We start from the raw sequence: 25864 nt of genomic DNA, 5'->3' as shown, positions 1-25864 counted from the left end.
GATGTTTACAAACTGACAGATGGACAGATGGACACGATGTTGTTTGTCATTGTTCTATAACATTATCTAGCCATAAAAAGAAGTGAAATGGTGATACACACTACAACCTGGATGCGCCTTTGAAACATCATGCTAAGTTAAGAATCCAGATAGGAAAAAGTATCTGTCATTACAACTGTTTAAATGGCACATCCACAATGAGCAAATGAATAACCACTGAAAAGAGATTAGTAGTTCCAGGCTCTGGAAAGAACAGAGGTGAGCAGAGACTGCCGATGGATGCGGGATCTCTTCTAGGTCTGAACTAGGTAGTGATGATGCCTGGTGAATATACTGAAGATAAATTGACTGCTTTCTTTAAAACAATGAGTTTTATGGGATGGGACTATTTCAACTAAAAATTATGTGAAGGAAAAGAAGACGTGCAAAAGGCAGTGAGTGGATGCACAAAGCCTTCATACACCAAAATCTAACATTGGATACAGTTTAATAAAACATAGCAGAGCACAAAAGAGAGGCGAAACCAGCCTTTAGGATTTTGTTAGTACATGCACTTTTAATGATTGACAGGTTAGCAGCCAGGAAGAAAGCAAGGTCTTGTGTGCTCAGCCTGGAGATCCGAGTCTGCTTAGCTTTGGTTAATCATTTAAACCAATCTTACTCACTGCCTAAGAAGCTGTCAGACACTGAATGAAAGTACTAACTTTACTTTCTAAATAAATACTGATTCTTTTAAGAATCAAAAAATAATTGTGACAACTTTAGAAACTGCTAGGAGTCTGTGTTTGTTTCCTCACTGGTTATTTTGCCCAAAAGAGATCAGCTTAAAAACTCACCCATGTCCTGTGCTCACTTCTCAGACTTTCAACCACTTTTCAAGGTTTCTGGTGTGTGTGTGTGTGTGTGTGTGTGTGTGTGTGTCTGTTTTTAATTTAAGATTTTAAGACTTTTATGGTCAGTGTCATTTGGAGGTAAGCCAGTTGTTTTAAGTGGAAGAAATAGTGTAGCATTTAGTGGACATGTCTGAGAGAAAGCTAGCTTTAATCTGTACTCCTTTTCAAATTTAGACCTACTTGCTCCTTCAGACCTTCTTGCCTTTCCTGCATAGGGAAGCCCCCATGGAAGCTGCTGGACAGGGTGCAGAGGGATGTGTCTTTAGTTACAGTCACCTGGTGATATTCTAGAGGAGAATTGATTTAATTCTTTGGTATACGTTTATTTATCTATTTTCTTAGCAGTCTGTCTCATCCATAGTAGCTGAGGGCCCAGATACTACCATTGAGATGTGCGTTTAAAGGCACTAAACATCCTTAGAAAGGTGGTTTAAAATAGAATAGCTCCTCTTAAAGGAGGCCCTTCAAAAATGAGTTTTGTGTCAGATGAAGAGAGAATTAGAATAATTCCATAGTCATTTTAGGGTGTTAAAGTAACATATCCATTTAGAATAATAGAGCCTGCTTTTTAAAGCTTCCCTGTACCCTGCTGTCTCCCCACACGACCCTTTCTTTTTCCTTCTTGTAATCATCAAGCCGTAAGTGCCAAGCAGCTGACTTAAGTCGGTGACAGTGGTGTTCTTGGTGGGCCAGGCCATTAGTCCCCCAAACTGCATAAGTAGCTTAATCAGTTTTCAGCTGGGCAGTGGAGTGATAGAAGCCATCACCAGCTTATCACAGTCCCTGTGGGCAGGGGCTAGGGCTCAGTGCATCCCCTTACGCAGCAACTCGCTCTAGCCTGCTTCTTTGTGCCTGGCTTTAAGAGCCCAAACTTATCATATTTAGAGGAAGTTTAATGCAATTACTGTTTCAGCCTGAGGTAAACTAAATTGGATTTAGCTTTTGATCTGTCTGTATCTTGGCTATAAGCCCTGAAGAGCACCCCTGCCCATCTCCCTTTGGTTTCTGGGCAAATACTTGTTTTCTAGGTCTGAAGTGTTCTCAGATATAGGGAAGGGAAGGGACCCAGAGCAGAAAAACAATACTATCATTTATTTTCTGAAAGAGTGGATCAGGATAGCAGGAACCCTTCCTTACTGCCCATGTTGCTGAGCTATCTCGGTCTCTCCCTTCCAGTCTTTGTCCGCTTCGGGAGTGTTACAGTCAGTGATGTTTTCCCATTTCTTACTCTTATTTTTGTTAATGTATTTATTTATTCATATCATATCCCAATATCCAGACCCCATTCCTCTTAAGGGCTTCTGCAAAAGCAAACTTTCTTATTTTATACAATAACTATAGAAAAGGGAATTTTTAGGTGTATTTTATAGTGAAAAAAAGAGAAATCCATAAATTATTGAGCAGCCGTAGCCCCTGAGCAATAACATATTCCTTTTTACAAATTTCTCTTGAATTTGATTGTTTTAAGAAAATTTCAAAGAAAGTTATGATCTAATAGGCACAGTAGCTGTTGAGAGGGCTCTGAGGATAAGATGCTTGCTGCCTGGCGAACTGTGTGTGACCCCAGGACCTCCCATAGCAGAAAGAAGTGAATGAAACTTGTCGGCTGGTGTCTGACCTTGCACACGCACACACACACACATGCACAAATAATAGACATAGTAAAGAGGAAGTTGATATTTATGCATAATTTTAAATAGTGTATGTAGTACACAAACCATTAATATTATTTAAAGAAAATATTCTGGTACTAAAAATTAGCACCCCCACATAAGTTTTATTTTTATAACAATATTCAAAATTTTAGCAAATATACTCGATCAACGATGGCTAAAGACTTTTAGCTACCTAATACAACATTTGTTACAGTCGAGAAACTGCTGCTCTCCGACAACTTTGGCCGTATTCAGTTCTCACTACCGTATGCTTAGGTGTGTGGGAATAACTTGCAAATGCAGGCGGTTGTTTAGCAAAGAGCAAATCACCTGCTGGCTGTTGGCACAGAGAGTGCCAGTGCTAAGCCCTCACAGCCTGTGTGTTTCAGCGGTGGTCAGACTGCTCTCTGGGTATTGCATGCACGGAAAGGTAGCAGTTGTTCAGCACACTGTGTGACCAGTCAGTTGGCAGCATCTCCTGGAGCATATAAGATAGAGCCAAGGATCACTCTGACCTCACAGCAGGCCCAAGGGCTATTAGGGCAGGTCAAGGTTCTCCAGGTTCTAGGAGATCTAGGACACAACAGCTCAACTCACTCAGTTCTTAAAACTTGATTCCAAATCAATTTCTGTCAACCAACTGGGTCTTAGAAAATGGTATTCAGGATGAGGTGGTGGCATATGCCTCTCAGCCCAGCATTCAGGACCAGAGCCTGTGGATCCCTGGGTTCAAGTCCACTTTTGTCCACAGAGCAAATTCCAGGACAGCCAGGGTTACATAGTAAGACCCTGACTCAAAGAAAAGAAATATATTAGTTAGGTTTTTAAAAAAGACTTCTTTAAAAATGTCTGTATATCTGTGTATATCTCTATGTGTATATGAGTGTGTCAATAGCCACAGAAGCCAGAAAAGAATGTCAGATACCATGAGGCTGTGGTCACGGTTAGTTGGTTTCGAGCCATTCAAGGTCAGTGCTGAGAACCAAACTCAGGTCCTCTATATGAGCAGCAAGAATTCTCAGATGCTGAGTATCTTTCCAGCCCTGCTATTGAAGTTCTTTGTGGAACACTTTGTTTTTTTGTTTGTTTCTTGACCTATTGGGGGGAGGGGGCTTTCTGTTAGGAAGTGCAAATTCAGTGTTTTTCATACATTTTCAGCATTATCAGGTATCCATGGGAAGACTTTAAGACAGAAATACAATAGAAGGTTGTATATCCCAACAAAATTGCAGATATAGTACCACATTCCCATTGCCTTGGGTTCCCTCTGTTCCCAATGAGTAGTAGACAAGCCAGCCCCTTACTTCTACCTCCTTGATTCTTTTAACAGTGATTTAGAAGGTTCCGCATTTTACCAGCAGACTATGAGTGTAAGAAAGATTCTGTAGAGCGGTACTTAGCTGTTTTTGTGGATCCAGCTAGAATCCGAGTTGACTCTGTCATTCCCTGGAGAATAAATAAGAGAACTCTTGTAAAGTTCCTTCTGAAAGGTTAGGTCAGAGTGAACTTTTGCCTGTGAAAGAAACAAAACCTAAAATCTATGCAAATCACTGTTTCTTCTGGTGTTACTTACCTTCAGGACACTTGTAAGTTAAGTGTTCACTGATTCTAGTTATGTGTGATTCAAGAGAAAGGATCTTGGATGGTCCTAAGGGTGAGGCAGTGGGTGGGCTAACATAGCCCTTCCTTGCCCATTCCCTCAGTACCCACCATCTCACCTCCTCACAAACCTTTCTCTTGGGACAATTTAGGGGACCTCTTCTTCCTCACTATCTACTTTCCCTGGATTCCAAATTTTCTAAACTAGACTTTACTTTTAGGCTACAGTGAGAAAAATTAATAATTATGCTACCACACATTTATTTATGGTACAAATACATTAAAAACAGCATGCTATTTCAGGAAGAAACATTTCAGACATTTCAGCAGATTACTTTTTTTTAAGTGTTTCAAGACAGGATTTCTCTCTGTAACCATGGTGTTCTAGAACTCACTCTGGTTGGCTGACCTATAACTCAGAGATTCCCTGCCTCTGCCTCTTGAGTGCTGAAATTAAAGGTGTGTGCCGCCTCCACCTAGCTCAATAGATTGTATTTAATGAAGAAAAGAGGTGGAAAAGCTGAGAATTTTAAGTAGAGTTGTAAATGGGAGGGATGCCAAAGAAGAGGGCCTGAAGGCCTAGAGAGTTGTGAAAAGGCTGAGCTGTAACCAAAGGCAAAATACTTCACCAGAGTGTCCAGAAACCGCATAGCTGAACCTGTGGAACCTGTGGCTGGGTAGAGATGCATCTCTCGTGTTCTCTCTCTCTCTCTCTCTCTCTCTCTCTCTCTCTCTCTCTCTCTCTCTCTCTCTCTCTCTCTCTCTCTCCCCCTGTGTGTGTGTGTGTCCTATTTTGAGCTCACTAACTTGCCCCTAAATAAAAGCAAGTGAATTAGAGTTATTACCTTGAAACAAAACAGAGGTAGAAAGACCCATCTGTGAATCAAATGAATGATCTCTGATCTTTTCTGGTGTGTGTGTGAGTGTGTGTCTGTGTGTCTGTGTGCACACACACCCATGTACATGCATACATATTCCAGAAAACTATGTCAGGTGTCTCCCTTGATCCATTTGCACCTCGTTCTTTCACTAACCCTGTACCTTGGCATTCAGGCTCGGCTGGCTAACCCTGAGCTTTGCAGAGATGAGACATGCTTTTACACAGGTTCTTGGGATCTGAACTCAGGTCCTTTTCCTTTCACAGTAAGCACTCACTGAGCCATCTCTCCAGTCCCCTGGTCTCTGCTTTTGACTATCAAAATAATTGTGAGCTGTTTAATGTTGCCCACTTTATGTTTGTATTTTAGACAGGTCTTGCTGTGTCACCCAGGATGATTTCTGGTCTTCCTGCTTTAGCCTCCAGAGTGCTGGGATTGCAAGCATGTACTACAAGCCTAGCTAATTTTTGTGGATTTTCTGAATACTCACTACACATCCCTGGACGGCAGACTTCTCAGCTGAGATTTTGCAGTATTGCCTTATTCATCGCTGTGACATAAATGTCTGTCAGAAGTGTTGTGCAGGAACAGTGTATCTGGTGGTCCACTTCAGAGGCTCCCTAGAGCTGTAGCTAGTAAGTTCACAAAAAGGCCATGTCCAAGGCAGTTCAAGGCCAGTCTTTGAAGATATGTTTTGCTGAATTCTTCAAGGATGTTTGGTGAATCACTTTGTATGCTCTGCCCCCACCAAGCAAACAGACTCACAGAGTGTTGTTCTCTGTGGGCACTCTTCACAGAGGCAGTAGACAAAGGAAAGGCCTAAGTGGGCACTCAGGGCAGCTGCCCTTCTGCCAAAGCACTAACAGGTGATGACCTTTATTCAAGCAGGAACACAGTGCTTCAGTGCCCACAACCAAGTCACCAATCCCCGAGCCTCAGGAGGCTGAGGAACTTGTATTCAAAGCCTCAGCAGCCCTGATCCCTGCACCATTGTCCACCCAGGCATTATTGGGCAGAATAACTAATTAGGAGCATTCGGACTTAACAAGCAGAAACACAGAGCGTGACAGCTCGCCTGTGTCGCCCCAGCCAGTGCTTGTGTCTGCTGTAGCTACTGTGCCTTCAGACACCCCTGGATACACTCACTCGGCAATGTGGCAGGACTGAGCTGTCATTAAGACATCAGTAAATCTGTTAACCGCTCTACAGGGCTGCTCTACACAGTAAATGAACTAGGGGGAAAACATAAGGTATTTGGGAAAATGCTTTTTAAGCAAATGAATATTTAGAAAATGAATATGCCTACTTTCCTCAAAGGTTTTCATCTGAGGTGGTGGGAAGGGGTTGAATGTTACTCTTTGACGGCCCTGTTGCTTGGCAGTCTCAAGGGAGCAGGTGTTTCTTGAGTAGGTGCTGCTCAGACCCCAGGCTGTTCCTGCCCTGTGGAGGGGAAGGGACAGAATGGTAAGTGCCATGTACAAGTCCTAGACCAGAACAGCAGGCTGCAGACTGTGCTTCCCGCTCACCACAGTGACTGCGGTTTGGGGATCTAGGTTTGGTTTGGTATTGTTTAGTTCAGTTCAGTTTAGTTCTTGACTTTTTTTTTTTTTTTTTTTTTTTGGTTCTTTTTTTCGGAGCTGGGGACCGAACCCAGGGCCTTGCGCTTCCTAGGCAAGCGCTCTACCACTGAGCTAAATCCCCAACCCCCGTTCTTGACTTTTTAAACGCCTTTTTGTGTGGTTTATTGATAGGAACCATTAGCTGACGGGGATAAAGCAAGTAAATAACAAGGTCGTTGCACCATGCCCAACTATAATGTGGTTCACAGATGCATTTAAGGAGACAGGGAGAGATGAACAGGATTGTAGCAGAAAAATGTTAACATCCAAGTACAGAGGTAATGGATTTTTTTTTAAAAAACCAGCTCAGAATGATGACTTTGTGCGATTTTGGACAGAAAGCCCATTACCCAGGTGAAGAGAGCTCAGTTGATGGTCCAGAAGCTACCCATATGCCCCTTCGATACAAGTACCATTTAATACTCAAGGATGCAGCCACAGAATTGGAAGGTGGCAGTCAGTATTGGAGTCACTTTCCTGGGATCCTTGGGTCCTACTTATTTTCAATCATCTGTGTGTTGGTGGCGATTTTTGTGTTTCCCATTTATATAAAATCCATCATAATATGAACTTATTAAGGACTCTGTCCAAAGAATACTTTCTGCCAGTTGTATTTTTGAGCTGTCTGTAGCCCGACTGCCCAGCCTGACGCCTCACACAGAAGCTGTCACCAGGAACGGAGCAGAGACGCTGCAGAACCGTCATGCTATATTCAGTTGGCATATTTCTGTGTGTTCATTACCTACTGCTATACCACAGATTACCCCCAAACGTAGAATTTAACACAAGAGTGAACAGTAATTGTCTCTCATGGTTGTTATGGACCAGGAATTCCTGAGTTCAGTTGAGCTGAGGTTGCAAGGAGTACACTGGGTGGGGCCTGTGGTCACCAGCTGGAGCAGTGTCAGCTACTCCCACAGCTGGCAGATGGGGGCTGACTGTTAGTGGGAGGCCTCTTGTCTTAGCCCACGTGGGCCATGCTACAGGATGCTCAAGGAGTCCTCAGGATGTGATAGCTGGCTTGAGGATGGTCTGAAAGAGTAAGAGGTAGATGATGTCATTCTCTCTGTGTGGCCTGGCCACGGAAGTCCAGGTGCTGTCATTTCTGCCATATTCTGGTGCTTAAAAAAGAATTGCTAAAGCATGTTCCAGTGGTGCAGGCTGTTAGCAAGTAGTACCCGAAGAGAAGAATCAGACTCTTTCGTTTGTGTGTGTATAGTCATGTGTGTTCATGTATGTGCACATATAAACCAGAGGTCAACCTCCAGTGTCATTTCTCAGATACTGTCCACCTTTAGTGGTTTGTTGGTTTGTTTTCCTGTTTTTCTTTCTTGTTTTTTTGAAAGGGTCTCTCACTAGTGGCCTAGGGTTCATCAGGTAGGCTAAGCTGGTTAGTTAGCAAGCCCAGGGACCTGTCTGTGTCTACTTCTGCAGACTTTATGTTACAAGTCATGCCACCACATCCAGCCTTTTTATGTGGGCTCTGGGGATGGAACCCAGGTCTGGGTTCTGCAAAGCAAGCACTTCACCCACCACCTCCCCAGCCCTCACTTCTCACATTGTAAAGAATATATAAGCATATTATAAACTATCCTGCTCTGTAATAATACTGCTGTGATAAAAATTAAAAAGGAACATTATCTATCAGTTCCTGAGAGCTCACTCCAGCTGACTCCGGCTGCTAACTCTGACACGCGGTCCACAAGCCACCCTCTCCCAGCTCTCTCCTGCAACATAAGACCACCTCACATCTGCACATCCCTTATATTTAATCCCCTAAAAAATGTGGTGAGATAGATATGGCTACCTTTAATTTGTAATATACTGATTTACTTATGAAGTGCCACAGTGAGTATGGAGGTCAGGGGCAGCTTATGGAGGTTAGTCCTCTCGTTTTACTCTGTGGGCTCAGGTACCCAAGTTGGATCATCAGGCTTCAAGGAGGCCTTCTTGCCACTGAGCTGTTTTGCCAGCTCTGGCCCTTTCTAGAAGCTTATTTTTAATTTTAAATCTATGTGTATGTTGGAGTGTGTGTCACACGTGTAGGTGGGCCTGAAAGGCAGGAAAATCAGGTGTGCTTGCCTCCTGTGTCAGTGTATTTGACACAGAATGACTGGGAAACACACCCACCCTTGTATAGCAGACTGTGGCAGATTGTAAAGGGGGTGAACACTACCTCCTGTCCTGTGGGGCTTTCTTACCTGTCACTTACCTACTCCCATTAAGAGGTAGCACTTTGGGGTTGGGGATTTAGCTCAGTGGTAGAGCGCTTGCCTAGCGAGCACAAGGCCCTGGGTTCGAGCACAAGGCCCTGGGTTCGGTCCCCAGCTCCGGGGAAAAAAAAAAGAGGTAGCACTTTTATCCCCTTTTCCCTGAATCTGGCTAGGTGGCTGTGACTTTGAAAGTTTTTCTGTGTGTTTTCGCAGGGCCAAGCTATAAAAAGGTAATATGGCCTCAAGCCTTGGCAAGAGTCATCACGTTATAAGATACCCCATGGAGGGTCCACAGGAAGTCACCGTGGCTGACATCCCAGCTAAGTTTGAATTGGTAGCCACCATCTACCACTGAGAACATTAGGGAAAACTCCAGCTTTGATCTTTGTGTCCTGTTAGCTGAGGGTATAAGTGAGTGTATAAGTAGTTTAGAACAGAGCAAGCCACCTCTGCAGTGTCCTGCATGATCTGCAGGCTGTGGGCATAATAACATGATTGTTTTATGCCACTACATTGAGGGTAATGTGCTATGTAGCCATAGTAACTGGAACCTCCCCATAACTTGGCTGTCAGAGAAGGCCTCCTGGGGCAGATTATAAGTTAGATTCAGGGCCTGTAGATGTGAGCCAGGCACACAGGAATGGGAAGAGGATTCTGGTTTGGTGGCCTCATAGCTCTCTATGACATGAGTTGTAATATTCCCATCACTAAAAGCAGAAAGAAAAAATTATCACTAACCATGATATTCCTAGAGAATATTCTGATATTCCTAGAGAATATTCTGATATTCCTAGAGAATATTCCATTTGGTACATAAGGATTATTTGAGCAATTGTCTCAGTAAAACATCCATGGAATGAGTTTGATGGTGCCATTCCTCTCAGGAGTAAAAGATTCCAGTGTGCCCAGAGCTTCAAAGAGTGGGTTTGTAATCTTCACTTTCTACTTGTGCACCAGAAGCATAAGCCCAGTTTTCTGTTATCCAACCCCTGGCTGGCTCTTCCTGGCACAGTCACCCTGGTGGTGTCCATGAGGTTTTACCCCTTGGAACCAAATGCCAGCCTCCTAGCAGGTTTTCACCTGGTCTTCCTGAACACCAGAAGAGTACAGAAGGCACTCTCTAGTCGGGGACTGAAGGCCTCAGGAAGTCTGGCCCTTTCCAAAGTTCCAGTGTCCTGAGGAACCAGGAAGTACATCAGCCTATAAAACACTTAGCACACTGTCCTAGCTGACACCATTGTCCCCCTGTGAGCCTGGCTTACAATTCTGTCTGTGCTCACAGCTTGCTGCTTTCAGCAGTAGCACAGCTGTCTTCTGAGGGAAAATGAGAAGGCTGACAGGGGCAGCTTTTTCCATCGCTGTTTGGTTTTTAAGTCCTCATTAAGTCTCAGTAAAGCATGAATGCGTTTACTCCTGGGATCGTAAGTGAGATTGGGGATCAATTGTGACAGCGGGGGGATCTTTGTAGCAGAAGGGTATAGGCAGCAGCGGTGGTGCTACACACGCTACTGAAACATTCCTAAGCCCAGCGCCTGCTGGTGAATGGGCTGCTTGTCCCAGAATTCTGTATTCCTAAGAGTTAGTCATTCATGTATTCACCTACACAGAAGAAAGTGGCAAACGCCTTGTGTGCACCAAGCACTCATGACAAATGCCAGGAACTGGGTAAAAAAAAAAACCCTTAACCACCACCGATGCCCCAGGATACCAAGTGCATGCTAAGATGACAGCCATTCAGAATGGCAGCCTCACAAGTCTGCTCAGCATTGTAAAGGAGAGAAATACAGATTTACAACAGAGCTACATTGGCTGGGATTTTTGCAGAGACTCTGGAAGTGCAGTCTGGCTGGAATGGCTAGAAGTGAGACTTCAGGTTGGGACAGTGAACCTGAGAGCATCTCTGAGGGAACAGCTATTATTTAGTAGCCCCCAGAGTCACCAGCTCTGTCCATTTTCTGAGAGAAGCCGGAAATCCGTATTTTATGTGAAATTTCTCAATATTTAAACACTCTGCAGGCCAAACAAAACACAGCCACTGGTTTTGACCTCTGCTTTATAATAGAGAATGCCTGCCTTTGTTCCTGGAAACTAATGAATGCTCAATTAAGAGAAGGAATTTGGAGGTTAGTGTAAGATTGTGTTCTTCAATGGGCTGCAGACCCCATCCCAAACCCTTGAGATACTAATTGACAGGCTTGCCCAGGCTGACAGCCTGGCTCTGAAGTGGACACACACAAGGAAATAGGAAAGCTATTCCAGGTCACTCTGCAAGGTCAGGGCAGCAATGCAAACACTAGGAAGGCTGAAAACACAGGTCAGGTGGCAGTAAGAAAAGCCCACAGTCCAGATAGCTGTAGTTAATAAATCATATTGAAAAGGTATCAGCAGCCTCTCTCTCCCTGGCATTGCTCTGTGAGGTAGAAAATTAAATAGAAATCAAACTGCAGATGGCTGTCAGGAGCTTTTAGGGGACCAGCACACCAGTATGAGGTCAACATGGGATGAAGTTTCTACCTGGAGCAAAGGTCTCCAAAAGGGCAATGATACACACTATTGGGCATCAGAGGGGGCTGGGTACCACAGTGCTTCCTCCCTCCTGTTTTTGGAGTTCACGTGCCCATGTTCAGTTCATCCAAGTACACCTGGGTCAAAGAGCCTTGGTCAAGGAACTTCTTTGGGCCAAAGAAACTTAATCTCTGAAATGGAAATGATATTACTTACCCTAAAAGGGAGTTGTGAACTCCGTGTTAGCACGATAGAGTCTGCCTAACACACAAGGCTTTGAAAGATATGCTCTTTACTTTTGGTGTACATAACAGCACTTGTGTGCAGGGAGAGCCCAGGCTTCTCAGTGGCTCTCTGGAACTTCCTTCAGTGTCACTGAGACACCCATCTGTGAACACTCGATTGCAACCATCACTGCAGAAGTAGTGCTGCAGCGTCTTAGTTCTGCCTGTCAACCCTGAAAGGGATGTTGACCACAAGAGCCCAGGATCATCTCAGCAGTCTCACCATCACCATATGGAGTGACACATTGGTAGAAAAACTCCAGTATCCACACCCTGCCCCACTGCTTTCAGCATGGCCCCAGACCAGACTTCCCTGTGGGCCCACAAGGAAACAAACATGGAGAATCCCCATCCTTCAAGGTGGTACACTTCCTTTGCACTTCACCAGAGTGATTTTGGTACTGCAACCCTACTATCAGCTTGCCTTCTCTCTACTGTTACAGAAAGGTCTTCAGAGCTTGTGCCAAATGTGAATTTGTGTTTGCTAAGAAAGGTGAGCGTCCTTCACACCCATTTCTCTGAAGGATGAGTACCCCTTTGGTAGGTTATACCCAGGTATCTTTTCAATTGTCACACAGAACAGCCTTTTACAGAATTGTAGAAGACACATTTTTGTACTCAAGGAAAACCACCAAGACTACAGTTTCTGCTGCTATAAGAGAAGCTCAGCAGCCCGAGATATTTGCAAAACAAAAGGCAATCTTGTTTCTTCCCACCTGCAATTATAGTTTTACTGGCTTGTAAAGTGCACATAGAATTTGTGGTACATTCTTGTCTTGCAGTAGGGGAGCGGTCCTGCTGTGAATGTAATTGGCTTTCTAGCTTCCTTTAACACTGAGGTGGAAAGGCCTGAAGGGCCTTTACCCTTAGAGTTTCTCCGTGCCGAATTGTGTTTAAATCCCATACATCTCCCTGAATGCATGGTTCTATTAAGTCTTAGTTAGAAGTGGAAACAAGACTTGCCTCTGGATATAGCCCCTTCCCTGCCATATCTTGTCCCTTTGTAAAAGCCAAATCTCTCCCATTCCTTCTCTCCCCACCTGTCTCTTTAACTTAACTTACTGGTAGGGATTATTTTGAACCCTGTTAACCTCTGTTAAAGATATATGATATCTGAGTGTGACAACTTTATTCAGAGTATATCGTTTGGGTCACTTCCTCCCTTTTCCAGCCTCAGTTTTACACAGAATCTCTTCCCAAGCCAAGGAACACTAGACACATCTTGGACAGAAACTTTCTTACTTTTACTCCCAGCTCCTGCATGTGCTAGTGAAAGGTTGAGCTACACAATCTTTGGAGCTTCTTCTATCTCCCAGGGACCTGGTTTTAAGCTTCCTGAGAAGTTACTGAAATAGGGAAGCCACTTCACATGTGTTTGTCCTCCAGGGCTTTGCAGCCAGGTTGCACAGAACAGCTACAGCAAGGAGCCAAAGGTGCCAGAGCATGCCCAGGGAAAGGGCAAGACTGCCATGTGCCAGAAGTCAGCTGTTTTAGCTTTTTGTCAATAAGTAGCGATTTTAAGTATTGTTACAAGTAGATTCTGAAGGACAGCTTGTAACAATACATTCAGTAGATAATCTTACATTCTGTAGCAGGCTCTGAGAAATGCATTGTTAAGCAGTCCATTGTTTTAAACATCATAGAGGATACCTAGACAAACCTGTTTGGTACAGGTCAACCAGGCCTCATAGCACCACCAAAAGATGCTGAAGCTGACAGGACACAGCAAACTCTTTTTTTTTTTTTTTCCCTCTTTTTTTCCGGAGCTGGGGACCGAACCCAGGGCCTTGCGCTTGCTAGGCAAGCGCTCTACCACTGAGCTAAATCCCCAATCCCGCAAACTCTTATAGGAAACCCTTTCCCCCTCAAAAGTTTAAAAAAAAAAAAAAAGACTGTATTCTAATGATTAAAAACGATAAGAGTGGGGGTTGGGGATTTAGCTCAGCTGTAGAGCGCTTGCCTAGCAAGCGCAAGGCCCTGGGTTCAGTCCCCAGCTCCGAAAAAAAAGAAAAGAAAAGAAAAGAAAAAAAAACCGATAAGAGCAATATACAGACCAGTAACAGTTGTTTATTATCAATATCAACCACAATGGACTGTCTTCAATGTATATTGCTATAGTGCCCTATATTGCATAAATTGGAGATATCTGTGTAACTGTGGTGATACATTTTGAGAAATGTACCATTTTCCTCAAGCAAATGCAGAGTCCTTGTACAAATAGATGGCTAGCTCACAGGAGGTAGAATCTTAGAGGGCTGCCATTGTACATTTCATGCATTGGTGACTGAAATGTTTAAATGACACAAGACTGCGGCAACTGTATATACACCTTAAAAATAAGTCCTATTTATACCCCCTAATCCTATGGCAGTTAAACTAATGTCCAACACTCAAACATAGGCCATTAAAATAATATGACTTCTGGTGCAGTTAACTAGTGAAGGAGGAGTGGGTGTTTGCCTCAGGGTTAAAAGCAGAGAGCCAGGGGCCATTTGCAGCTCTGGTGTATAAAAGAGAGGCTACTTAGGAACTTGTGATGCAAGGGACAGTAAAGCAATGGAGTTAGATTTTAAGGCTGGAGAATACAGGAGAGCAAGAAGGGTGTGACCAGAGGTCAAGGGGACAGGGAGAAAGTAGGCAAGGCAGTCAGAGGTAATAAAACTACTGCTCTTAGTTTCACATTTCCTGCCTGCTGCCTTCAGAGACAGGTCAATGTTCATACAGCAAGAGGCAGGAGCCAGAGAAGCCAGGATTCTCTGTCTTCTCATACCATCCCTGAGTTGCTAAGATACAGTCCCACCAAAGGCAAGGGGCCTGTTCGTTTAATTTTCCTTTCATAGTTGGTCACAAGAGAACAGAAAGAAACAGTCCCCAAACCCCATGACCCACAAGGACAGTAACAGTTTATCCTTCACCAAGTCATGTAATATCTCTGGTGCTTAAAATCTTTGTGTGTAAAACGAGAAGGCTGTACTAAATTATTAGATTAACAACAGCTCCTCTTTATTATGTGCTCAACAAATGCCATTTACTTTTATGTTAGAGGATTGACTTTAGGCCAGTCCTGTTTTGAATCTACATGGATTATCTCATTTGATCCTCAGAAGAGCCCTTTGAGATAGGTACTATTATTATCCATGTTTTACCAATGTAATGAACTTACTCAAGGCCATCCTGCTGGCATGGAGGAGCTAGAATTCAAACTCACACTCTCCTGCTCTAACAAACACTCTACGTTATTTTCAGTTTCAAATGTGAAATGTTTCAAACGCTTCAAAACATAAAGAATGGCTACTGTCAGCTTCATAATTAACTCTGGCAGTTGAAAGAGTCCCTGAGTTGTAGAAATGAGAACCACCACATTGAACTGTTTCCTTCTAGCACCAAACCTTTTCCTTTGTAGTAGCAAACTGCTACCAAGATCCTCTTGCTAGAGAAGCAAAGGCCTCCTCCACCAGGCTGGAGTGCCCTTGCCCTTTCCCTGGGTGAGGACAGGAACAATGGGTCAAGGGAGATAGAACTAGGCTTACAAACCCTCACTAGCTAAAGAGTGCCAGCCCCTACCCAGTGGTCAAGGAGACTCTGGACACATTGTGATCCTATTGATCAGGATCACTTTCCTGCCCCAGGTCCCCTAAATAGGCCTCAAGCCCCAGGATTATTAATAGGTCAGTTGTAAACAGTACTGTTGTGGTCAGATATTCTCATTCTGTCTGTACCAAGAAAACCCAGCAATTCTAGAACCAAGCACCTGAGTCACTCACTGAATACATTGTAATTTACAAGGAAAGCAGACTAATTCTATGTATTTAAAAAGCTTCAGTTCTTATTTTTCAAAAGTTTGGGGTTGTCACATTTGGTATTTACAACTTGTGTCAGGGTTTCCACTCCATACTCCCTGTGTATACATTTTTAACTGACTGCTCTTTAATTCCCTCCCCTTCAGTTGGTGGGAGTCATTGGCATATGTCTGGAGTTCAGCTAGCGCCCCTCCCAGAGAGTGTGGTTAGAAAACCCAGCTCTTCTAGATTGCCCAAAGGTTCCTTTTGGAGGGACCAAAAGCAAAGTCTCTGATGCAGCTGACATTTTTTAGGTGTGTATACAATTTACCAAATTGTTGGCCACTTGGCTCTGAGTTGGTGGTCACAAAAGCAATTAGCAGCCCTCCCCTTCTGTCCCCAAAATATGAAATGGGAAGTGTGTTACTTGGCATTGGCCCCGAGTCCTGCTGGCATAGAGTCAAACAGCAGCACAATGGTACATTTGGCCACAAAAGGCTTTGGGATGGCAAGAGGGGCCAAAATAGTTGTGGCATAAGTTGGCTAGAATCTTAAGCAAATCTGACTTTAATTTAACATAGAGATAACACCCCCCACCCTCACCCAATACTGGCTGCTACTTCCTCTGTCTCCGTGGGATAAGAGATGCAGCCAGGAGTTAGTTCACAGGGGCATCTATATGTTTTCAAAGTAAGACACACAGTGGTCTTTACATAGGCTTTCTCATCTGCCTGGGCAAGATGGACTAAGGATAAAAAGACATAGGGGTAACTGGGGAAAGCTGAAAATGGATCTTGAGGTTTGAATTCCTTCTGTGAGTTTGCTTAAGCCACACTGCCTGAGCTTAGACTGGAGAGGCAGGCAGTCTGTCTCCTTGGGATAAGGAAGGATTTGGAACGCAGTGAATGTGAGGTCTTGGCCCCACTGTGTTTTCTGGTTTGTTTTGTTAGCAGAAGCAAGTTATTCTAGTTTCTTGCTTCTGGCTTTCCCCTCAGCACACTTTAAGCAATGAGTCTCCACCCCGTTGATGGCAATGGGGTGGATGGGATGGGGTAATGAAAGGGTGGACAGAGACATTGATTCAGCTTCCTAGGCTGAAGGAAGAAGGGAGATTTCAGACCTCAGAGCTAGCTTCTCAGTCCATCAAGCGTAGTGAGGGAAAGGGGATCACAGGGCTGAAGTTGAAGCCTCAGAGAAACAACCATGGCTAGAAGTTGTTAGCTGGGAAAAACCAGCTTTTGTCACTTGGAAATAGCAGGAGAGAAGCTATATAGAAAGAAAACCAGTGCAGTCACCAACTAAAACTAATTAGGATACATAAAATGGTTGAAATGGTACATATATTTTACGTTACATATATTTACCATTCAGTAAGGAAAAGAACGCCTTCCCTTTAAAAAAAACCAAGCATCTGCAAGCCCCTCAGGTAAGCGCTAACACTCCTTGACTGTGGGTTCTGGTTTATAACCTTGAATATTTACTAAGTGCTTGTCACTATGATGAAGCAAGTTCAAAACAAGACACACATTCTAGGTGAGCAAGCACTGAGAGAGCCCCCTGAGTCACAAGAAGATGTGCTTAGGAAGGCACACCAGCCCCACAGACCCAGCAGGGTCTGTGGTTCACAGGGCAAAAGTGTAGAGAGTACAACTTGGTTGGTTTTTTGTGTGTATGGGCAGAGGTAGGGTCTCACGTGTAGCCCTGGATGTCCTGGAACTCACTATGTAGACCAGGCTGGTCTAGAACTCAGATATCCACCTGGCTCTACCTCTCAAGTGCCAAGATTTGGTGGTTCTTGACAAAGCTCCTGTTAGGGCTTCCCAGAAAATGTCATCTAAGTTACCCAGTTCTTTTAAAGCAATCTCTAAGTGAAAGAGTCAGCCGAGAATTCAAGTCTTTCTCTTGTCATTCCTGGTTATGCTACTGTGAATAATGCTTGGGCAGAAGGAAATGCCCAAAAAATACAGAGTAGAATGAGTCACCTCCAGGAAGAAGGCAGAGATGGAAATGAACTCAGAGGGGCCATTCGTTCCTTCCAGCTATGCTATTGTGTATTTGTGAGTGGAACACTGTAATTAATTGCTGTTTTCTCTTTAGTACTACTTGGTCTTGAGTTCAAGTAAATAGTTGGCTTTCAAGTAAATCTTTAAATAACCCTGGTGTGTGGGCTTGCTTCAGCAAGACTGCGGAGGGGCACTTTAGCAAGGTTGCTGAGGCCGTAGCGTCTGAAGTCGGGCAGCGTGAGAATGTCAGCTGTGCCCCTCAGACAACCTCTAAGCCTAAGTATGTTACTTAAACTTGCTACAGCTCAGTTTCCTTCCTGTAAATCCTACCTCACTAGGGTGTGAGTTTAAGTGAGGTGCCCATGTGTGTGGTGCTGAGTGGAATGTTTAGCAATACAGAGACTGCCCTTAGTGCTGTTAGTGGAAGTCCTCTCCGATGTGAAAAATGACCTCTTGGCCAGTAGCACTGTAATGTTCCTTTATCGTGGCCCATCTGACCAGTTTCTTTCTTTGCTTATGTTTCTTGTTCTGACCCCCAGTTAAGCTGTCCGTGAACAGCAAGAACATGCTAATGGTCACTAGAGATTGTCTGAAGCGTTACACAGGAGATATCTAGGTACATGGTTTTATCTTCACTCTATACCTCTTTTCCAGCACAACTCCAGTCTTTTCTAGTTCACTACACCCCACCCTACTCCCATATTTCTGTCCCTGACATGGACAACAATTTACCCCACATGGCTGATAAGGAAAGTAAGTATTGAATTTTATTGCTATGTTAGTAAATAGTTAAATGTCATAAAAATGCTTTCAGATGGCCCAACAGAAACCATTGGTACTACCACAGGGGAGGCTGAGTGAAAGCAACAGTTGGTCTCCTTGGTACACTTTTCCTAAAGAACACTAGTATGAAGCAGAGTGTGATGGCCCAATAGAAAATAAGCAAAGCAGAACTACAAACCAACAGTGTGAGCTAGACATGGTAGCATACGCCTGTCACCTCAGGACTCAGGAAGCTCAGGCAGGCGTTTGGAGAGGTCCTGGGAGATCTCTCCCAGGAAAAAGTTCTAGAGCAGCTTGGCTTATAAATTAAGACTTCACCTCAAGAAACCAAGGGCCATGGGCCACATAGCTCAATGGTCAAGTTCCTGTCTATGACTGCCTAGCATGCTTGATCCTGGGTTTGATCCCTAGCACCAGAAAAAGAAAAATGATATTCAGTGAGGTGACATTGCTAACAGCATTGTGCCCTTAATGAAGGATTTTTCTGTTCTCAAAACTCAGTGTATTCTTAGTGATAAGTTTTTCTATATGTTGGTGTATACAAATATGGATATGCAAATTATAGTTTTTATTATCATGTATTTAAATAAATGATCTTTCCAAAATTTGGAAATTCTTGGTAACTCCATTTTTTATTTTATTTACTTCAGATACATTCTTACTTGATTGTAACTATATATTTTATAGGATGCCCTATGATGTGTTCTCCTGAAATCACCTTATATAAGAATTGAGATCACTATACCAAACTGCAGTTCTTGTTTGTTTGAGAAAAGATTGCTGTCTAACTCACTGGTGTCAGTTGTCCTGCAAAGACGAAAAAGTAATGGCCTGGGATGGGTAAAGGTGGGGGTGGAGAGAGGAAGGCAAGAAGGCAGCTTGGCCCCAAATGGCTTTGGAACCCAAGAGAAGGGAGAACTGACTGCCCCAGACGTGTTATTTTTCCTGTGGCTTCCACCCCCACCTCTTCCAGTCTGAGCTATGAGTACAGTTGAATTTTTCACCACAGAACTTGGCTATGCTTCCTAAGGGACTCCCCCCCCCCATCTTTCCATAAATTATAGGTTTGTACATGAGAGCAGAACAGATGATTCTCATTATCTTTTGGGTTGGGTTCATGTGTGTATGTGTGTGTTTGAGAAACCTCCTGCTGTCCACTCTTAAATGTATATAGAAACTCAAAGCTGGAAAATTTTTGTTAACAGGAGAGCCTGATGACCAATGAATTAGACTTTCCTTCTCAACAGGATGATTTTAACTTGACTTATGTCAACTTCAGGAAACTGGAAGCCAGGCTCTATTTACTCACAGCCCTGATGTTAGATACAGTACCTGACAGACACCCTGTGTTGAAGCCTCTTTATGTGTATCTGCTGATTTGTCATTTGACATTTCAAAAATACATTTTACTTCCATAAATAACCAATTCAGATCACTGAAATAATGGGACAAGTCTAAAGTGTTAACTAACCCCAGGATATAGAAACCACTTATAAGTAGTTATATAACTTATAAGGCTAGAGCCACTGTATAGTAGTTACTCTTTTTGCTGCCATGATAAAACACCATGACCAAAAGTGACTTATAGAAAAGAGGATTTTATTTTAGCTTACAGATCCATAGAGGGTCCATACTGGTGAAGCATGGCAAGTAGGCACAGGGAACTGAGAGATGACATCTTTAGTCACACATAGGAAGCAGAGAGAGAGTGAACTAGAAGTGAAGCGAAGCTGTAAGCTCAGTCCTTTCTAAGTCACATGCTTCTTCCGACAAGATTTCACCTCCCTAAGATTCCAAACAGTACCACCAAATAGACACCAAGTGTCCAGATATGAAAGCCTATAAGTGTATTTCTCATTCAAAGAGCCACACACTGCTAATGGTTAAGCATAGAGAACTCCTATGTGGGCACTCCTTTTGCTTAGGTACCCAGTCTAGGTGCAACATAATGTCAGGTCAGGGAAAAGAATGAACTGTGATACACTGGGACTTATTCCCTGTTGGAATCCTAAAATATTCAGGTTAAGATTCTTGAAGAAAAAGGTCCTCAGGGAACAGCACAAAGAAAATGAGAAAATGTGGCCTACACAGGAGCAGAATATATTTTACTTCAGGATCTGATCACTTTGTCATTCACAGGCATAATGGAATTAGAGTGAGGGAAATACTTGAAAAAGTACTCATGACAGAATATGAGGAAGAAGAAAAGCAAAAAAGGGCAGGTAACATATTTAAAGAAGCAGAGTTAATATTGTGTATTCATTTCGAAAGAAAAGTTGAGGGATTTGCAGAAAGAGCAAGCAAGGATGGACACATCGTCTATTCCCAGAAGAGACATAACATTCTGGACTGTAGAAGCAGACTTCAAAATGGAGGGAGAGCTGAAGTGAACGAGAGGCTGGAAGAAGAGTTAGCCATGAGCAGAGAAAGGGCAGATACTGTGGGAAGCATGCTAGAGAGATGGGAAACTGGCTGAGGAACACAGTCTTATAATCTAGGACCTTCTGAATGAGACTGCCATCAAGGTACCCCCAAAACTGGCCTAGAAAGTGCTATAAATTCCCAACTACAACCTTGTCTTGGAGTCTAATGAGTCACATATGTATTTGTCTGCTGTCTCCTGCCCTAACCTTGACCAAGTCCTACTGAATTAATACCCTCTCTTTCTACTGGACTGCCTTGGCAACTCTTTTGTTCTTGCTGTACTAAAAATAGTTCCAGGGACAAAAGGGATGAGATACATGAAAGGCAACAGCTTAGGATATGTTAATATAAGTCTTTCTTGTTCAGGACCAACTAATCCATCTTCGGAGCCCCTAGAACTCATGCTTTTTGATGTTGGCATTTTATTCAATGATTTATTGATGGCTGACCCTTTTACTGTATTTCATAATTTGAATTCAAATTTAACACATGTAGTCACTCTGAGGATTAAATCCTATGTTATTTCTGTTGTTTACTCTAAATAGACAGGATATTGATTGCATAATTAAAAAGTTAATGTTCTTAGCCTTGTTTACCTAAGAGTGACTTAAAGCTAAGATTCTGATGTGTGGTATGATGTCTTTTTGTGTGTCAAACTATATAATGTTTGTCAGGTACATGAGGCATGGCAGGAACTTAAACACAAAATGCATATAGTAAGTCACTTTAAATATATGTGTAATGTGTTGTTCTGTTTTAATTTGAGCAAAATTCTTCTTGTCATTCTAGAGTGATATGCTTTTTCTAAAAATGTTCTCTTCGTGCCTGACAGAGTCTAGCATAACCTTGACTTAGTGTTTCCAAAATGTGGGATAATAAGAATAATTTGATTTGTGCCAATGACCATTGGAAGAGTCCATTGGATTCTATTGTTACTCTTGTTCTAGAGATGAAAACCTTGCCAGGGAGGCTTGCTCTAGATCACCAGTCAGTACATTCAAAGTTCAGGATTTAGGTTCAGGAAGGCTGTCCCCAACAGCACTCTTGGCTTCTAAGTGAGCAGGGGGCGCCTCTGGTTCCACAGACTGTTGGCCACAGTGACATGAGTTATTACAGTCATTTTATGTATGGATTAAAATACTTTATGGGAAAAGAAGGTGTCCTTTCATTCCTCTCTATTCTTCAGGTTAAGTTGGGTTTCATTCTGGTCCTGCTAGGATTTGAATCTTTGATAGTTAATGTCTCCTTTTCAACAGAGTTGATGTTAGCAGTGAGGCCAGCAAATAGAGAGGTGCTCAGGCGCTCGCAGGGTCAGCTTGACTTCATGGCTTTTGACTTAAGATATTCACAGAATACTTTATTTTAAATAAATGTATTTAGAGTGCCCAAATTGTTTAATTTAAACAAAGTTTTGAATAAACCACATACATGGAATGCAGCTGTGACACGGTGACCATTTATTTTCATATGATTGAAGTTTTAGAAACACTGTCATTATCAGGCATTTTGAAACTCACTCTAGTATAATGACTTTAGCTTTCAATGGCTTTTAACCTGTAAGTTACTTTCTTTCTTTCCCTCTGTTGGAATCCCGTGTGCTTCTATCAAAGAAGTTCCCGCAGGCTGGAGAGATAGCTCAGTTGATAAAGGGCATTGCAAGCCCGGGAACCTAGGATCAGTCCCTGAACCCACCAGGCATGGTAGAACCCCTGTTCTAGGGAACAGAAACAGAAGGATTCTGCTGTGTCCTGCCCAGGCAATGTAGCTGAATCAGTAAGCCCTAGGTACTGGTATGAAATCTTATCTCAGAAAAGAAGATTGGTGGCTCCCGAGGAGTGACACTCAGGATTGTCCTCTGATCACACACAAGTGCAAACACATTTATGCTTACCTGCACATGTGCATCTGCACATACACACATGTACATACAAAGACTCCCAATGTTCCTCTGTGGACTTGGTGTTTTCACCAGATCTTAATAATGTCACACCCATAAAGAGGTCAGTTTTAAACACTTCTTTTTCATGAACTAACTCCATTCCTACATTCTTTGTAAAGTGACAGTGATAACAGATGATAGATTTTAGTGCGTTGTTAGAATCTTTTATGTGGCAAAATAAACACTTGAAAATTATTTTTTTAAGGGAAGCCAATCTCGAAAACACAGACTCTGAGGGTCTTTCCTGTCACTCTGTATTTACAGTAGAGTCCTTCTCGGTTGCCTAGCAGGCTTAAGTACCTCAGGAACAGTGATGTGGGTTTATGCCAAGCTTTACTTCTAAAGCACAGTCAGGCATCTTCTTCAGGGATGTTATTAAAAAGGCCTCTGCTTGCGACACTCTTGTGTCTGTCCCCTATGTTTATAGTTTTGCTTTCCAAAATAGCTATTCTGTCCTTCAGTATCCATGAGTGATTACCTCCTACTATTTCAGATAGGTATCAGCTACCTCATTTTAGAGCTGTTCCCTTGGCTTATAGTTTGTTCAGTACCTATCTTACACAGGCCTACCACCAAAACTCTCAGTCCTCACTACATTGATGAATGTCTACAAAGTGTACTGTTAGACACTTACTCTCAAATGGCTTGGTTCTCATCTTCCCTTAATGTAGGAGATAGCTCTGGCAACCTGAATTTGTTGGCTTTTTTATCTCCAGAGTCTTTGGTGATAATTTAGTTTTCCAGTGCTCTTGCTAGACCACCATCCAATCCAGCTCTTATGGCTGGGTCGAAATGAAAAATCCACCATTAGCCTCTGATGTTGCAGTGTTCAGTCTTATACAGTCAGAATAGACTTAAGGTCAGAGGCAAAAGCTCTCTGGAGTTCTTTCCATTCTGACTTGGGCCAGCCATGGCTTTGGAAAACAGTTACAAAACAAGACTTGGACTCCACATTCCTGTCTCAGTCACTTTCCCAGGGGAAGACGACGACATGACCTTCTGCCTGGCACAAGGTGTGTACCAAAGCCTGTGATGGTGAAGTCACAGATGTGAACGCTCTCAAGTTGAGAATGTATACATCATTGCGAGTAAGCGTGCCAAGCTGGTGTAACAGGTACCAAGACATGGATATGGGTCTGCCTTTTAGTCTTAAAAAAAATCTATCAGTGGAAAATAATTTTTGTTATTTGATTACAGCTGTATAGTTAGCCAACTCCTACTGCGATGGCCCAGGCCTTCTATAATATTTTAGAGAAATAAGAAAAGAAAAGAAAACAAGAGTGCATTTCTGACTGTTTGAGAGCCAGGCTTCTGTCACTAAGCAATGAAGTAGCTCAAATAGCCTTGCATAAGTGGGAATTTGTGGTTTCTAAAGCCGCCCATTCCCCCAAACGACGAAAATATGCTGTTGGCATTTGGCTGTTCCTATGTTTTGCTCTCCTTAAGTTTCTTTTTAAAGGGGTTTGAGTTTAAAGGCACAACCACTGAAAAATGCAATTTAATCAGAGAACTGTGAAAGGCTAAGCCCAGAGTTAACCCCAGGATGCTCTGGGCTGTTTTGTTAAACCAAAGCTTGGAATAAACCTTGGTCCCAGGGTATGCTAGCAAGCTAGAAGGAAGTGGAGAGTTAGGCCAGGGACACAGGGGATGGGCCAGCTTGGCTGTGAGTGCCACTTACTTAAGCCCTTCCCACTGGGAGGCCAAGCAGCTGATTTACACTGGGAAGAACAAGAGAAAGGCAAGGGGAGTCAGTAACAGGATAGGAGGGTGACTAGGTGGGAGTACTGTCACCCACACTGCTGTGCATCCCCAGAGAGAACTCCAAAGGCCTCCCTAGTCCCAGTTCACTCTATGAACAGCCTTGGGTTTACCTGACCAGAAAGATATGTGATGGCAGGAGTTTGGAATTGTGATTGATCGCTAGAGATCAATCTTTTAGGGAGCTTAGCAGAGAGGTTCACAGCCCAGCCATTTCTAGACCTGAAATGGAATGCTAATATGATAATGATGACGAGGACATAGGAAATCATCTGCCTGGCAGGACAGCTACCCCTATACTTGAGAGTTTTTGGCCCAGCACCATAGTCAACAAATAGATATACATACCAACTGCTTCTTTTCTGTGTGCATAGAGACCATGGCTCATTCTCCAAAGTATATCAGTGTTTACTCTGTTTTTTTTAATTTAATTAAATAATCCTCAGAAATGCTGGTTATTTGGAATGCTTATATAAGATTCCATTGCTACAGTTGACTTAATTTTCTCTCTGCCTTTTTTTACTGGCTATTAAAGGTTTTCAGTTTTTTCTTATTATAAAGAATATACTCTGATATATATATATATAATTGTGCAAGAACATTTATTTTTTAATAATAAGATAAAATTAGATTAATTACTGAAGAAATGTGAACTTTTCCAAGTACCCGGAATATAGTTATAAGCCCTTTGTGTCACTAGAGCATTAACTAATGTCATTTTTAAAAACATAAATCCAGTCATTTCATGGGGAGAATGGTGTCTCGTTGTTTGGCCTTGCATGCTTATTTTCTGTTACATATAAAGCTAATTTTTATATGTTTATTACCATATATATATTTTTAAAAACCTGATAGCTTGTGCCTAGTAGGAGCAGGCTGTATATTTTCAGTTAGCTTATATATTAACATGACCACATATATGGTATTTTCCCTGTTTTTGTCATTTGCCATTAGATCCTACCTTCCCCTTAGTTTTTGGAGACAGGGGTTTCTCTGTGTGTAGCCCTGACTGTCCTAGCACGTACTTGTAGACCAAGCTGGCCTCGAATTCGTAGAGATCCACCTGCCTCTGACTCCTGACTCCTGCTGGGATTAAAGGCCTTTACCATCACTGCCCAACTGCCCATTTTTCTTTTTATGACAAGTCAGTTTAAATCAGGACTGTCCAGCAAGAACATTGTTAGCCATTCATGATCTGAATTTGTTGTATGAATTAAATTATGATATACACTAAAAGCCATGAGACATTTGTTGTATAATAAATAAGTGGAATTACTCATTGGTAGCCTTTTTAAAATAAGCTATTATTAGGTCCGCCCTTTCTCCCTTCTTAATTCCAGCGAAGATCATTTTTGTTCCAGGGATGTACTTTCTGGGATTCTATTCCATCAGGGCATCCTCTCCCCAGGTGATGCCTTTGCTCTTGTTGGCATCTGGGTAAGAGAATGCAGCAGCCTGTCCTGTCTTCTCCCAGACCCTGGAGGTATGGTGCAGTCTCATGCTTGCCTCCCTTCCACAGTATGGCCCTGGGC

General features: G+C 42.8%; 1 protein-coding gene across 9 annotated transcripts in view; it reads left to right on the top strand.

Annotated features, from left to right (window-relative positions):
* The window catches only part of Plekhm3 (pleckstrin homology domain containing M3), a 158960-nt gene that overhangs the window by 90464 nt on the left and 42632 nt on the right, over positions 1 to 25864 (top strand).

Source organism: Rattus norvegicus, chromosome 9 (genome assembly GCF_021556685.1).
Source record: "Rattus norvegicus strain SHRSP/BbbUtx chromosome 9, alternate assembly SHRSP_T2T, whole genome shotgun sequence".
Lineage (NCBI taxonomy): Eukaryota > Metazoa > Chordata > Mammalia > Rodentia > Muridae > Rattus > Rattus norvegicus.
This window is presented reverse-complemented; position numbering and strand designations above follow the sequence as displayed.